This window comes from Alexandromys fortis, unplaced genomic scaffold (assembly GCF_014885135.2).
Source record: "Alexandromys fortis isolate MF-2015 unplaced genomic scaffold, M_Fortis_MF-2015_v1.1 scaffold_29, whole genome shotgun sequence".
In the NCBI taxonomy this organism is placed as follows: Eukaryota; Metazoa; Chordata; class Mammalia; order Rodentia; family Cricetidae; genus Alexandromys; species Alexandromys fortis.
The window spans coordinates 2,076,441-2,087,033 of record NW_026067891.1 but is presented as its reverse complement, the minus strand read 5'-3'; positions in this window follow the sequence as shown (position 1 = coordinate 2,087,033).

Here is a 10,593-nt window from a genome sequence, read left to right as displayed (position 1 = left end):
CCCTCCCCTCCCCTCTCCTCTCCTCTCCTCTCCTCTCCTTCCTCTCCTCGGGATTGTCCATCCTCTCCAGGGCTGTCTCTGAACCCTGCAAGACTCATAGCTTCCCATCAGGTTTCCCCTTATGTTTAGTCAGGAATCCTCTGCCTTCTCAGCTACCCTAATTTACTTATTTTCTTTAGGATCCCAATGAGGGACCTGGCTGTACACAGGCTTGGCTTGGGAGACAGGGGAGTCTTACTAGGCAGGCCTAGGCAGGGTTTGCTCGCCCTTATGATCACAGATGGAAGAAATCGAAGGCGGGTGTGGCTACTCCCTTCTCCATCACTAACATGTTGTCTAGAGAAGGCCAGATGTTCAGTTTTGAGGATTGCTGTGACGGGGTAACCTGGGAACCAAGGCCAGTGGCTGATACCCACTGGCCAGGACCGGACTCAGCAGCTTGAGCCCAAGCTACAAAGTAGCCGGCAGATGTAAAGCCCTGAGAGTCTTAGACTCTTACTTTAGAGTGCACCTGCAATAGTGAGACCAAGAACCTGCTTGCAGGGTCAGTGGAGCTCTACTCCTGGGCCCTGCATTCCATAAGACCCTGCTCTGACCCATCCAACATCAAGAACAAAGAGTGTTAGGGAGGAAGGGATACGCTCACGTGTGTTGCACATTTCCCTCCCCAGAACTCTAAGCCCTGGGACTCCGGGGTTCTCTTTCTGAAGCTAAGCCCCCCTCCTAGGCTTCCCCAGTGTGAGCCACATGGCCGGGGTTGCCCAAGGTGTAGGCACTGACCAAGGGCAATTGCTCTGTGGAATGTGCACAGAGCTGCAGTGAGGGCTTGGTGTCCGGGTCTTTCCTGGCGCCCCATTGTAGGTCTTGGGCAATGAAGAAGTAGCTGTCCTGAGCTGCTGTGGCAACCAGAGGGCTGAGCCCCTGGGTTCTCAGGAGGATGGGAGAAGGACATCTTCCGTTCGACACTTGGGTGTTGCCATCGGAGCTGTGACTTATACTGTCACCATCTTCTCTCTGGGAGCCACACATGGACGCAGCACAAGCAATGGAGAGAGGAGACCACGTGGGCTTGGCAGAGCATCGTTTGGAGTGAGCATGCCATCTCATAGCGTGGCTGTGTTCATCCCAGACCTGAGGCCTCATGGCTTTTATAAAAAGATATATTTCCTTTTAGTGTGTTCCTGGTACCCCCAGAGGCCAGAAGAGCATGTTGATCACCTGGAACTGGAGATACAGCTGACTGTAGAGCCTCCATCTGGGCATTGGGAACCGAACCCAGGTCCTTTGCAAGAGCAGTAAGTGCTCTTAAGCACGGAGCCACCTCTCCAGCCCCAGGGTGCATCACTTTTGAAGCTGATTTTCAGTGAAAATCCTGACAAAGGTCACCCAGCTGGGACTCTGTGGCCAAGCAGCTTTCGCTTTCCTCCTGATGATGAGCTGGAGGTGTTAAATGAAGGACGAAAAGGAAGATGTTTTGAATGTGTGGGTGGGAATGGCAGGGACTTTGGTACCTGCAAGTGCTCCTTGCTGGGCACTCCCTTAGCTGTGCAGAGGCCGTGTGTTTGTCCTGTCCACCCAACCACTAGTATAAGCCCAGTACCTACCACTGTCTTAACTTCTCAGAAAAGACCTTGATTTAACGGTCATGGAAATATTTTCAGGTTATGATACTTTCCTAGAAAGTCAGGTTCTGTTTACCGTTCCCTGGATGCCAGAGTCCTCCTGGAACCCAATTCCTAGGGAAGAGAGAGCCTCCCTCAATGCAAGGTTGTGCTTCTCCATCTTAGAGATGAGCTGGTAGAGAAGGTGCTCTCAGACCTCAAAGCATTTCTATTGGAAACTTGCGGTCCTGCCCCCCCTCCACCCCCCCAGCCCTTTTGCACAGCTGCTTCTGCCAACACCGCCCTTTTCCTCCTTTCTTCAACTTCCCATTGAGGCCAGTTCCATCTCGGCTTGTCTGGTCTCTGTGTTCATCCCCAGGACGTATCTAGCTTTCTCCCACAAAGGATTCTGTCTGTTCTGGGCTATTGGTTCCAGGTCTGCTCTGTCGTGAATGAAACCTTCCCACCAGCTCTGTGCACAGATTGCACTGGGCTGAACTTTCCTCTCTTTCCTGAGCCAGTGTGTGGTTCAGACCATCGGAGCTCAGCCGTATCCAAGAAATACGGCTGAGGGCAGAGTCTCCTCTCCCAGCATAGTCTGCAATTGTGGGCCACCCCAGTGCTTTCCACACCCCAGGGGCATATCACTGGGAGTGTTGAGACATGTTGAGCACGGCCAAAGGGGATTCTGCTGACACTCTAGGCTTAGTTCTATGGTTGCTGGTCTCTGGAGTCTAGGGTCCTTGCCAAGCTGTCCTGGTCTTTCCCTGACTGGGTGGCTGAAAGGCTCATCAGAAACACAAGGCAATCTTTGACATTTCCTCTGCAGTCACCAGACTTTGCCCTGGGCAGAGGGAACTAGGGAAAGGAAGGGCTGCAGAGATTCTAGAGACCCTGGGGGGGGGGTGCTGGCAGTATTTCTAAGCAGAAGCTGGGCAGCCCCAGGGACACAGCAGAGCAGTGGGAGTCAAGGGAAGATTGTTGCAAAACCAAGCGTTGCTGCTGAGTCACAATTCATGTGGCATTAGGAGTCACAGTTGAGGCTGCCACTCAGTGCCTGTTTTCTGCTAACTGCTCTGACTTCCCAGCCTTCCACATCTGAGCCTGCTCAGTTGGTCCATCATTTGCAGGGCACACCCGGAGTTCCTATTTGCCCAGCACCCCATCCTTGTTTTGAGTGACACACCTGTGCTCCCTAGAGACTCCCCCCTCCTCACTCCCAGCCCATTTGTGCTTAGAGTGAGATGAGGGGGGGAGGGTGTCTTTCCTTCACTCTGTCCTGGCACCTGGGTTGAGATGGTCACATGACCCAGGCTTAGCCAGTCAGTTCCTTGATGGCCTCAGGATCAGGAATATTCTGGAAATAGGTTTCCAGACCATCCGGAAAGACAGCAAAGACATCATTTGTAGTCCTACAAGGAACCCACTAGGCCTGGGTAGCTGGGGCCAGCATAGGTATATGCAGTGGTTGTCTGAAGATGAGACTATCCCATGGGTGGGCATGGTGACATGGCCATGAGCCTCTGACCTCCCCCGCTGTGGGGCTGGTGCTTTCTTTGTTTCGACGCTTCAACTAGAGTTTCTGCTATTTCCAAACACAAGGATTTTGCCTATGCGGCCAGTGTCCCCTCCTCTTTATTTTTTCCCTTTGTTTGTAAGGTAGGCTTACTACTACCTGAATGGCACCTGACTTGTCTTCTTGTACCAGACCACAGCTCTTAACAACACAGAACAAAGGTAGTGGTGCTGCTGGACTGATTGCCATGGGCATGTGACCTGTAGCCTTTACAGTGGCCTTGCAAGTCGCTAATCACAGTTATTGAGAAAGAGACCAGGGGTCAAGGAGATGGGGACTTTGCCTTGGTTAGTAAGCAGCAGAGTTAATGTCCCGCTCAGAACTTCTGGCTCTCTTTTTGGGATGCTCAGAGCGCTGCCACTAAATAGGCTTGCTAGTGTCCATCCCTCCTGTAGCCGGAGTGTCACATAACCCGGGCTTCATGGGGACATTTCATGTCTGACTCTCCTTTGGCTCGCTGTTTTTCTTCGCCCTCCTGCTGCTCAGGCTTGGTCACCAGCAGTGGCTGGGTCTCTCTGGGGTGGGGCGACCATCTGATCTGGTTACCTTGGACCACTGGCCTTGTCCTATATCTTGGTTAGTCCCACTCAAACTAGACGCTCCTCAGCCCTCCCCTAGGTCCCCAGCAGTCCAGATAGCAGTCCTCTAGGTGGCTCCCGGTGTGGTGTGCCTGAGGCCCAGGGCTGGAAGAACACAGGTGAGGCTGAGCACCGCCTTTCCCCGGGTGGAGGCAAGAACTCAGAAAGCAAGTAGATCCTGGGTGTACTTCCAGAATGCATGGGACCCTGCATAGCCAGAGAAATCGGGAGCACTGTGGGAGCACTCCACTTTCCATTGAGGTGCAGCAAAGGGCTGGGGTACAGGGTGCAGTTTCTATTAGGATCTCTGGCAAAGGCGCAGTGTTGCAGAGCAGGAGAAGGTGTGGCTTAGTAAAAAATGCAGGGTTGGGGTGGGGCTTAGAGAAGTAAAAACAGAAAAGCAATCTTCATGAGCTCTCGGCTAAACTTTTCTGGCTAGCCAGGGGACGTTACTACTTCTTGGTCTGAGACTTTCTTTGGAAACAGGAAGGTTAATTCAAAACAAGATGAAGAAATGCTGGGGGGTGGGGGCATGAACTTGCTATACAGGGAGGGCTGTTGGGAGGGAGGGAGAAACTGCCTAAAGGGCAGGTCAGTAGCCGATAGAATAGAATAGAATCAAGTCTTGCCTCACACTGAACCTTGGAGTCCAGAGATCAGGCTGGCTGGGGAGACACAAGAGAAAGAGGACAGTAGAACAGGCAGGAGGCCATGGGCATGCTGGGACACTCCTGGAGGGGGTGGTACTCTAGCTAGACACTAAGGGATGGATAGGAGATGAGATGCTCTCAGGGAACCCCACCTCCACCCCAATGAAGCCTGAACATACTGTAACAGCTCGTCTGGGGCTGTGTATTCTGCTAGGTACCAAGGGTCCCATGTGGCTTACTAGGTCGTCTGCTGTACTTAAGACCCACTAGGTCATCTTCAGTGTGTAAGGCTCCGTCCCCTTCTCTGTGAGTCCTGAACGTACTTGGAAAAATCCCAGAGACAAGCCAGGGCTAAGTTTTAAATAGCCCGTGTGGCCGCGCGTTGTTATGATAATCCTGCTTTGTGATTGGTTGCTGCTAATCGCTTATTAAATTAAAGTTCATTGCCAGTCTGCCAGGGGCAGCGTTGGTATCTCCTGTGGGTTCACCCAGCAGGAAAAGGAAGGAAGCCCTGTGTCTCAAGAGTGTCAGGCACGGAGGGTGTCCTCAGAAATGCGGGTGAGAGGGCAGCCATCAGCAGGACTCAGTTGAGGGCCTCACGTGCCGAAGCACAGGCTGGCGCAGGTGCGAGGCCGAGCCTAGGGGTGACCTTGATCATCCTTCTGAGTGGGCTGGACTTTCTCTCCCAAAGTGATGAAATGCGTGGCTGTTTATTTACTCGGCAAATATGTCTCAAGCTCTTAACTATGTTCCGAGGGGATCCTTCCTCCCCGGTTCCTGCCTCTCTATAGGAAAACAGAGGTTGACTTGTCAGCCATTAAAGACTGTCTTTTCAGCAGTGAGGAAGTGAGGAGGCCTTAGAGAGCTTTTCAAAAGCAAAGGCCCGAAAGAGCCTTGGTAGGGAGCAGCACAAGCCCAGAGGAGGAGCTGGAGAAGCAGTGTGGGCTCCAGGAGCAGCGTGCTGGGCTCACAGCATCTGGCGTACCAGACTACCTGTGTCTTACACCGGGGGTCTGAGAAGTGTCAGCCACTTCCAGGCCCAGGAGTTCGCTCTTGACGATGATTCACCTTGGAAACTAGGGTCTTCCGTTTTCTTGTTCCTCCTCTCATCGTTTTAATGAAGAAAAAACAACAACAACAACAAAAAAAAAACCCACATCTCATAGTGCTTTAAACGTCTATGTTATAGTTAGCAGTGACATATTGTATATTTCAGAATAGCTGGTAGATGGAGAGGATTTTGAATGTTCATGTCACAAACGATAAATGTTTCAGGTGAGAAATACACCAAGTATTCAGATTAGGTGGTGGCACCCTGCTCGCACGTGTATAGGAACGCCACACCCACAATGCCGCTTAAGCGAGTGCAGTGATGCCAGCGAGAAACCCGAAGATGCTGTCTTCCCAACACACACATTAAGTATCCTGAGAAGGTTAGTATCCTCCTGCGCACACACGTGATATCTGTGCACATGATGTTCCCAGGGTGGGTAACGGGGAGAAGACTGCTGAGGTTTGACTCTTTCTTCCAAGAGTTCACATTTGGGGGCCTCAGTTCCCATGCCATTGTAGGGGGTGGAGCCTAAGGGGGAGTGGTAGAGATCACGTGCTGTTCCTACAGACCCAGACGGACGTTCTTGGGTTCTTGCTTTCTTTTGTGTCTCTTTTGTTCAGTTTTGTTTGTTGGTTTTCTTTCTTTCTTTCTTTCTTTCTTTCTTTCTTTCTTTCTTTCTTTCTTTCTTTCTTTCTTTCTTAAAGATTTCTGTCTCTTCCCCACCGCTGCCTCCCCTTTCCCTCCCCCTCCCCCAATCAAATCCCCCTCCCTCATCAGCCCAAAGGGCAATCAGGGTTCCCTGCCCTGTGGGAAGTCCGAGGACCACCCACTTCCATCCAGGTCTAGTAAGGTGAGCATCCAAACTGCCTAGGCTCCCACAAAGCCAGTACGTGCAGTAGGATCAAAAACCCATTGCCATTGTTCTTGAGTTCTCAGTAGTTCTCCTTGTCCACTATGTTCAGTGAGACCGGTTTTAACACAGGTTTTTTCAGACCCAGGCCAGCTGGCCTTGGTGAGTTCCCGATAGAACATCCCCATTGTCTCAGTGTGTGGGTGTACCCCTTGCAGTACGAATGAGGTAAGCCAGACCCAAAAAGAGGAACATGGGATGTACTCACTCATATTTGGTTTCTAGCCATAAATAAAGGACATTGAGCCTATAATTCGGGGAAGCTAAATAAGAAGGAGAACCCAAAGAAAAACATATAGGCATCCTCCTGAACATTAACCTTCATCAGGCGATGAAAGGAGACAAGAGACAGAGACAGAGACCCACATTGGAGCACCGGACTGAAATCTCAAGGTCCAACTCAGGAGCAGAAGGAGAGAGAGCACGAGCAAGGAATTCAGGACCGCAAGGGGTACACCCACACACTGTTTGCTGGTTTTCAAGAAAGGATCTTGCCGTGCAGCTCAGGAAAGCCTTGTAAGTGAGGCAATCTTCCTGCCTCTGCCCCTGACGTGCTGGGATTACAGGGACGTGTCACTGTCTCTGGCTGTGCACTGGTTTCGGTCTCCGTGGAGTGGCTGGAAATACTAGAAACTGCATCTTGCCCTCACATATTTGTTTACTGCTTGTCTGTTCTTCCCTCTTTCTCGTGAGTTTGCTTTCCGCACTGCCTTCCACCACGTTATGAGTCAGCGTGGTGTCCTCACCAGAAGACTCCAGGATGGAGAATCAAATGACATCTGTGCTGTTGTGTGTGTGTGTGTGTGTGTGTGTGTGTGTGTATGTGTGTGTGTAGGAGGTCATGCTAGGCATATGCAAAGGCCACAAGAAAACGCTGGTGTCCTGCCGCATCACTCTCTACCTTCTCCCCTTGAGACAAAATCTCACACTGAACCCAGAGCTCACCGCTTCTCCACTAAGCTGCTGGCCAGCCAGTCCGAGTCATCGCCTGTGTCTCTCGCTATCCCCCCCACCCCAGGGTCACAGGTGGACAAATGGCCAAGCCTGGCTTTTGTGCAGGTGTCAGTGCTTCCAACTCAGCTCCTCAGGCTATCTTAGCCTCTGAGCCATCTGCCTGCCCTAACATCTGTACATTACGTGTTTGTGCTATTCCGTCATAGAAGAGGAATGAGTTAAAGCCACACCTCAAGTGATACGGTGATCAGTTGGTGAGCGTGTACTGCACAGGCTCACACGAAGCGATGAGAACAGTAGGAATGGGCCTTCAAAGCTGAAGTGGCCACAGGCGTGGCCTACGAAGAAAGTCGGACTAATGTTAGGCTGAGCATTAGGCTTCCTCAGTTTCATTTCATGAGAGATTTGGGACAAGACTGAAGACACCCTTTGATCAATGGTCACCCTGGGGCAATAGTGAAAGAAGATCTGGGGAGAGGGGGCCGGGAGTGGAAAAGTTGGGAAGAGCCAGCAACACCATCCTGAGCGAGACCGTGTCATAGTGAGCCCCTGTTGTCTTACTTTTCTGCTGCTGTGATGAGACACCATGACTAAGGCAACTTACAGAAGAGTTTACGGGCGTCTCATAGTTTCAGAGTGTTAGAGACCATGACCATCATGGCAGGGAGCACGACAGCAGGCAGGCATGGTGCTGGAGCAGTAGCTCTGAGTTCACATCGTGATAAACAAGAGGTGGGCTTTTGGAATCTCAAGCCCACCCCCGGTGACACATCTCCTCCAACAAGACCACACCTCCTAATCCTTCCCAAACACTCCCACCCACCGACTGGGAATTAAACATTCAAATGCATGAGTCCATGCATTTTTTTTCTCACTCAACACACCTGGGAAGGAGGAATTGAGAAATTACCTCCCTCAGATCGGCTTGTGGCCACATCCGGAGAGCATTTTCTTGATTGTGAATTGGCACAGGAGGGCTCAGCCCACTGTGGGTAGTACCATCCCTAGGCAGTGGTTTGGGGCTAAGAACGGTCACTAGAAATGAAGACAGGAGAAAGGCAGTAAGGAGTGTTTCTCCCTGCCTCTGCTTCCGTTCCTGCCTCTGGGTTCTTGCCTTGAGATCCTTCCTGGATGATAGACTGTCAGCTAAGAGACAAGTAAGTCCCCGCCTGGAGCTTAGTTTTGGTCAGTGTTGGATCACAGCAACAGTAAACAAACTAGGGCAGACGGCACGCTCTGTGTAGAGAGAGCTGTGATGGAGGCGGAAGAGGGGACAGCTTGGAGAACCTGTCATGGAGAACGATGAAATAATGAGATGTCAGTGTGGAGCCATATAAGGGGCTAGTGGGCATGCGGGCCCTGAACACAGCTGGTGAAGCTGGCATACCAGACCCTCCAGAGCTGCCACCTGGTGAGCCCAGGATGGCTCCTAGGGCTTCTGAGTGCTAAACCATTCCAGTGGCTTGCCTGCAATTCCCGTGGGTGATGCCCTCACATTCATACCGAGTATTGGGCAGTCATCTGTGCCTCGTCTGGGGTTTGATGTGGTTTGTCTTCCAGGACTTTATGTCTTGCAGGCTTGGTTTATAAGCTGAGTGGTGGGACCTTGTGGGAGGTCACTAGGGACAGGGCACACTGGAGGGGTGTGAAGTAGTTCTTGTGTGAGCAGGTTGACTCATGTCAGGCACCAGTCTTCATGTCTTGGATTTGCCCATATGTATTCCTGCCACGGTGACACCATGTGCCACAAGGTAAAGAAAGTTACCAAGCTCACCAGAGCTGGTGACATGGCATTGGCCTCTCCAGCCACTCACTCTCTGACATCCTTTTTTCTTTTTATTTGTAAGTTACCCCGCCTCAGAAATGATTCCTAACAACAGAACACTAACTAACACAAGAGCCACGGAAAAGCTACTCAAGACAAAAAGCCCAGCCTCTGATCTAGGGGGAGCTTGGAGAGAGCTGGCTAAGCTGTGTCAGCCTTGGGCTGAGTACTTGTGACTTCTCAGTGGCTAATGGAAATCCTGTTTGGGTTTGATAGAAATTACTGCAAGCAGAGTAGGGCTATGATTGTGTCCCAACAAGGAAGGGATGTTATTATTGTCAGAAAGGCTCCCTTCTAATAGACTGTGAATGCATTTACTTATTTATGCTTTGTATTTGTTTGTTTCCTGAGACAAGGTTTCCTGAGATGGGCCAACTCACAGCCACCATGTGCTTGAGGCTGACGACCATGACTTCCCTGCCTCCAGTTTCTGAGCACTGGGACCACAAAGGTGATCCTCTGTGCCTTAGCATGGGTTTGTTTTTGTTGATGTTGTTAATCAGACAGGGTTCAGTTTATCCAGTGCTTACCCTTCCTGAGAGTCAGGCACTCTTCTGAGTGCTGGAGGACAAAGCAAACCCAAACCCCTCTTCTTGCAGATTTCATATGTTGGTTTTCAGAGACGCTTCAAAGTCAAAGAGGGAAAGTGGCTGCTGTTTAGCAGGTCAGCTGTCCCCTGTGGTTTTTTTCTTATGTCAAGCAGGCTTCAAGGAGTATGATACAGTGAAATGTGTGGCTTGAACCTACCAACGAGTTAGGCTTCTTACTTATCCATGAAATTAAAAGGAGGCTTGGTCTAGCTGTGTGCCAGGCAGCCAGCGACATGCAAGCATTACAGCATCCACTCTAAGGATGAAGCAACAGACAAAAGACCCAAATATCCTACTCCCTGGCTGAGGTGGTCCATACCCCTGTCACGCCTCAAGACTGTGTGTTTGTCATGGTGACACATGGCAAATTTGCTACTGAGTGTAGGCTCTTGGTGGAGGAGAAACCACTTGGTTTCCTCGTTCCACACTCAGCATGCTGGAATGGTTATTTGCCATTTCACAAATAAAGTTGCAGGGCATCCAATTAAATTTCAATGTAGTATTTGTGACATATTTATAGCGAAAAAACAATTTGTCTGGAATTCAGATTTACCAGAGTATCCTGTGTTGTGTCCGGTAGCCCTAACTCTGCAAGCCTCAGAGGCAGGTGATTAGTGTTCCCACTTGGTCAGTGAGGCTCCACCAATGCCCCTCCCTTCTCGCTGGTCCACAGGAGGATGCACTTTGTGGATCTCACCTTCAAAGCGTGGAGCATACATACTCTGGGGGAGGCCAGAAAGAGAGAGGGAGCAACCTGTGCAAAGGGGGCAGCAAGGCTTTGCAGCGGAGAGCTGGGCCAGGAGGACTCGGACTTGCCTTTGCGATTAGCACCCAGCCAGCAGGGCAAGAAGGGCA